The sequence below is a fragment of the Parus major genome, chromosome 1, assembly GCF_001522545.3.
Source record: "Parus major isolate Abel chromosome 1, Parus_major1.1, whole genome shotgun sequence".
Taxonomy (NCBI): domain Eukaryota; kingdom Metazoa; phylum Chordata; class Aves; order Passeriformes; family Paridae; genus Parus; species Parus major.
In genome coordinates, this window is record NC_031768.1 from 55,623,561 (window position 1) to 55,629,560 (window position 6,000).

Genomic DNA, 6,000 nt, shown 5'->3' on the forward strand with positions numbered 1-6,000 from the left:
CGTATGTTATGATGTATGAATCCCAAACCTCATTTCTCTTGCATGCTGAAACCATCATAACTGAAATACTGTTGCTTAGAATTTTATTGTAAATAAGGCATATGAGAAGATTTTGTGGGACCTACAGAAGCCACTTCTGCTGTTTGCTTACACAGCAGGTTGCATTGCAGCAGTGTGGTTACATTGCCAATGTCTTACTTATTTAAAAAAAAAAAAAGTATGATTATATTTCTACTTGTCTTCTAAAAGAAAATAGTGGATTGTGGTGCCAAAATAACCTTCTATGGATACAGAAAATTGTGGTATGTCCCCACCATACAAATAGTAGTATAGGACAAACTCAAATTAATAAATAAAAAATGTCTTGTGAGGTAAAGAAGGCTAGTATTTTTATGTGGAGACATGTTGGTATGCTATCTCTCCATAAAAAATAGGACTTTTCTAGAATTGATCAGAATGAATACATATATTCTATAATAAAAGAAAAAGAAGTGATGACAAAACTACATTTTCAGATCTGAATGAAAAATCTGTGCAGACAAACTTGCAATAGAAACACACAGCATGCACAGCAATTAAGGCACTTGGTTCTGATATTTAACTGACTTTACTCCTCCTAGGGAGTGTCAGATTTATTCTCTTTATTCAATCATGGGGCTGCTGGCTATAGATTTTTTTTGGATTATCTAGAGTTGCTGCATACCTAATGAAGAACAGAAGTGTCAGGATTTTTTTAACAATGTATCTTCAATCTGAAGTGATTTCAGAATCTTGTTTAGCTGTAAATAAAAGCTTGTGTGAAAGTAGGTAATTTTAAATTATTTTACTTTTAACACTTAGAGATTATGGGGAGAAATTTATGCCATGGGAGAGAATTTCCTGAATGGTCTGTAGTTCAGTGCCTGTGGATTTCACTTGAACTGTGGAAGCGTCAGCTGCAGACTAAATCTGTTGCCAGACTTGGCTTCTCCTGCAAATATTGTTTGTGTGAGTAAGGAAGTATTCAGGGAAACAGACTAGTCCAGATTTCTTTTTTTAAACTTTTATTTTAGGTGTTTACCCAAAATGCCTACACCACCAATTTATTATTTAGTGGTTATTTAGTGGTCCTTTTTTTTTTAATATAATTTTTCTACTTTGATGTAAAGATTCACAACAGAATACTCAGTTCTCTAAAATTTCAGATTTCTTTCAGGAAATCGTCTGTTCCTTACTGAGTAGCTAGATAGGTAGGATGGATTTGTGCTCACATAAAAATAAGTTGAATGTATATTAAAATGTACAACCTAGCAGCAGAATATTTCATATTTCAGAATAAGAGGATCACCGAATCAATCAGGTTGGAAAAGAACTTCGAGGTCATCAAACCCAACCTATGACCTAGCACCACCTTGTCAACTAGACCATGGCACTAAGTGTCACATCCATTCTTTCCTTAAACACCTCCAGGACTGTGACTCTATTACCTCCCAGGGCAGCCCATTCTAATACCTAATCACTTTTTCTGTGAAGAAATTTTTCCTAATGTCCAGCCTAGACCATCCCTGTTGCAACTTGAGGCCATGTCTTCTCCTCCTCTCACTACTCGCCTGGGAAGAGATCCCCATGTGACTACAATCTGCTTTCAGGCAGTTGTAGAGAGTGATGAGGTCTGCCCTCAGCCTCCTTTTCTCCAAACTAAACAACCCAAGCTCCCTCAGCTGCTCCTCACAGGACTCTCTAGACTCTTTACAGCTTTGTGTGCCCTCTCTGAACATGCTCCAGCAGCTCAATGCCCTTCCTGCAGTGGGGGCCCAGAACTGAGCACAGGACTCGAGCTGAGCTCTCACCAGTGCCCAGTACAGAGGGACAATCCCTGCCCTGCTCCTGCTGGCCAAGCTATTGCTGATACAGGTCAGGATGCCATTGGCCTTCTTGGCCACCTGGGCACACTGCTGGATCATGTCCAACTGAGTGTCGACCAGCACCCCCAGGTCTTTTTCTGCTGGGCAGCATTCCAGACACTTTTCTGTGTATTTTGTGATTTTGTTTTTTTTAAGATCCAGTTCCTTTCTAAAGCACAGCAAAAAGTAAGTAGTTGAACATCAGCATTTTTCATAAAAACTTATTTTTTAGGCTTGTCAACTGTTTAGGTTGAGTTTTGTATTGTTATTTAGTTTCCTAGACATCTACACAAGATTGGAAGCAATGAAAAGCACAAGTTCTGGTATTTTTTTTATTATGGTATGTAAGAAGTGCTTTTTAAAGAGAACTCATCTTTTATTTATCTCACCAAAAAAATAGCCAGATTTCTGAAGAGTTCAGCAGTGAATATGCTGAGCTTTGGGAAAAAAAAATTAAAAAGTACAACTTGCAGCTCTGGTCAAAAAGTTACAATGAGAGTCACCCACTCACTTCAAAGTATGGTTTGTAACATATTGTAGAAATTTAATCAGTTTGGTTAGATCAATGTTTGTTGCAATGTGTTAGTTCTGTCTTGAATTCACCTGGTTGAGGATTGTAACTTGATCGGTACTGTTTTAATATACTTGAATTAAAAAAAATTGTGTTTAATACTTGATGATGCAGAAATACTCAGTCAATGGGATATAGATATCTTCCAGCCCACTGATTACAAATCTTTTGTAGAGGTCATGGGTAAACACCCCACAGTCTTTCATGCACTAGACACACATGGTGACACTCATTCTGATGTCATCTTCCTTGGAGGAGGTTCCTGAAAAAAACACTGATGCAAAAGATATGTTAAAAAAATCAATGACAAAATGTCACTGAGAATCGAACTCAGGTAAAGATCCTTAGAGTGGCAGAATGTAAAGTGAAAGAGGTGTTGCTGCTCTGCTTTTATCTCTTTGATTCCATGTTCAAGACCAAGATAAGCAGCACTTACACTATAGCACAAGAGCAGCCAGTGACTTTAGCACTATTGAGAACCCAATACCGTTTATTTGAGTTTGGATTTACAGATTTTGAGCATTTCTGTAAAGGCAGATCTAGTAAAGGTTTCATTTGTATTTTTCATGAAATTTCACTAATTCTCAAAACAACAAGAACAACAACAAAACCAATCAACCCACCAACCAGTTGTGCAAATTAAAAATGTCACCCACAGCTGTTGAAGAGTAAATTCAGGAATTTGTAATCAACATGACAGAAAAGGGGAAAATGTATTCATATTTTCTAATTTAGTTCCATAACATAACTGGAAATAGCACAGACAAATAATACTAATTCACCTTCTGATGCATGGAGATATTACTACTATCACACTGGCTGAAAATATTAATTTTAAAAGAAAATATTGTATTTTAAATATGTATGGATTATATTTTTTCCCAAAACTCATTAAAAAGAGAAGAGAATAATTGCAAAATACATTCATTGGTCATTCCAAAAAGCTACTTTGGTCTCTCTTCTGCAATTTTAAATTATGTCTGTGGTTTGGTTTCTAGGTCAGCTTCAAGTCAATGCTAATCTATTGAGAATTAACATGATTCCATATCTTAAGTTCAGCAGAAACAAGCCATCAACTTTTCATTTGCAGGTTTAATCACTGAAGTGAAATTAACTCAATGTGAACCCATCATGATGAAGTGGTCTTGCCAAGAATGAAGCACCAGAATAACACATGCTGAAGCCTTACACAGTACTGGAATCCCAAGCCATGTGGAGAACCCAGAAGAATTTTGGACTTCTTCTCCTAACCTTGTCCTAGTTTGAAATGAAGTTTCCAACTATAAATTTGTGAGCTGAAAAGAGTAAAGAAGCATGATTTTTTTCCTGCTACATTTTTCTATTACTTTTCTGTGATCAACCTGTGATTTTATACATGTCCGGTTACACTGAATAAGCAATGGCAAAGAATAAGTCTCTTCCCATTCATAGGTCCAGCTTCCCAGATTGTGCCTATATCTCTGCTGGTAGTGCATTGGAGGGGAAAGTTGGTGATTTGTTCTTTTATGTATAAAATATTTTTTATGAATAAAATATAAACATACAAATTGAGTGACTAAGCGTGTGTTAGCTATGAGACATAGGTGATCCTTTAAAAATATTTGTTGGACTAATTTCCTGCTTTGTACTGGGTTTACGTTTCCTACTTTCTGTGCTTTATATTGTTGGATTATAACGTTCAGTGATACTGATAAAACTATAACAGCATGGGTGGAGTCAATGGAAACTTTTGAAGGTTTGTCTTCAATCTCAAGTATTTCCTCTTTTTGATCCAATTTAGCATCGGAAAACACACATATCCTGAGCATACTTCACTTTTAAAAATATATATTTTTCTATATAGCAGCAAAATAAAAAGTAGCATGAACTGTGTTTTACACAGAGATGTGTATGTATTCCAGTCTGCAGTTCATACAAGTGTACTGTAAAAAGCACAACCAGTCACTTAAAATGTCATAGTCTGGAGTATGCCTGAGTTGTGCTGTCAGTATGGGAAATGAATTCAAATAATAGCTGCCATTACTCTAGCATGAAACTATTAGTTAAAGTTCACAGTGCTTGACTAGATCACTTAAACCTTTATTAGGAAAAAAAATGAAATTTTGAATGTTCTTCTTTTCTTCCTTAATTTGAGCAGCGGCTCAAAGTTTAACCAAAAGCATCTGGAAATAAGTTCCAGTGCTGTGCTCCTGGTTCAAGTTTGAAAGAACAGAAGGCAAAACTCCCTGAGCATGGTGCTAACTAGTATCACGGGGGTGTCAAACTTGATTTGAGGTAGATTGACGTGTCATTATTCCTCACATTCCTGCTTCCTTTTTAATGATCTGCACCTGAGCTCTGGTGTGTATTTTGTGACACTTATTAGCAATCTACAGGTCTGAGAGAACTGTTGTTTATCCATCTCTCACCTGTTAAAATGTTAACAAGACGAGACGTGCCACAGTGTCTGGTGCCAGCTGAAGGTCATGGATGGAGTGAAGAAGCCCCTGACATCTGTCTCTCGCAGTGGGCTTTGCACTGTGCTTCACTGAGAGCAGCAGGCTGAGCGATTTCTCACCATTAATATCAATGGGACCTGAATGCCTACTACTGGCACAGATTCCTCGGCTCCAGGAGTGGAAGTGTGGAGCTATTAACACACCTTATTCACATCTGAATTAAGAATGTTGAAACAGTTCCACATGGCAGATAAACCAAACAAGTCATTAGGCTTATTCTTGTCCACATGCACTCTGCCTGATGGCAACTGCCCCCCACTGTTTTAAATCAAGACTGAGACTCAAGGCTCTTGAGTATTAATCAAGCTGGATTAATCTTTTCTTGGTCTTATTTTTATTTTGTGAGGGTCTGCTTCAGAACAGCTAGGTCCCATTGAGTAAAACATTTATTTTGATTTCCATGCTGCAATATATTCATAATGCTCTAGTATTAATGGCGTTTGCATTTTGGAAAATTGTCATACCATTTCAATTAGAAGTTTCTTAGGATGAAATAGATGCCTCTCTTGAAAACAGTTTTAAGTCATAGAATCATAGAATAGCTCATGTTGAAAGGACCTTTAAAGACCATCTAGTCCCAAATCTATGTCACTCAATATTTCAGGCTGCTCAGGGTCCCATCCAATGCAGCCTTGAACACTTCCATGGATAGGGCATCCACAGCTTCTCTGGACAACCTGTTTCAGTGCTTCCCACCCTCTGAATAAAGAATTTCTACCTAACATTTAATCAAAACCCACTCTTTTGCAGTTTAAAATCATTGACCCTTGTCCTCTCACTATTTGCCTGTAGCAGAAGTCCTCCCTCCCTTTCATAAGCCCCTTAAGGAGGATGGAAAGCTGTGGTGAGTTCTCTCAGAAGCCTTATCTTTCCTAGACTTAACCCCAGCTTGTTGTCATAGTGGAGGTTCTCCAACCCTTGGATCATCTTCTTTGGGACACAGCAGTAACCTTTCCTTTCCCTCATTGAGTCTGTGAGTGAAAGTATGCAGTTATTTGTGAATATATGCAAATATATATCTCCTCTCCTCTCCTCTCCTCTCCTCTCC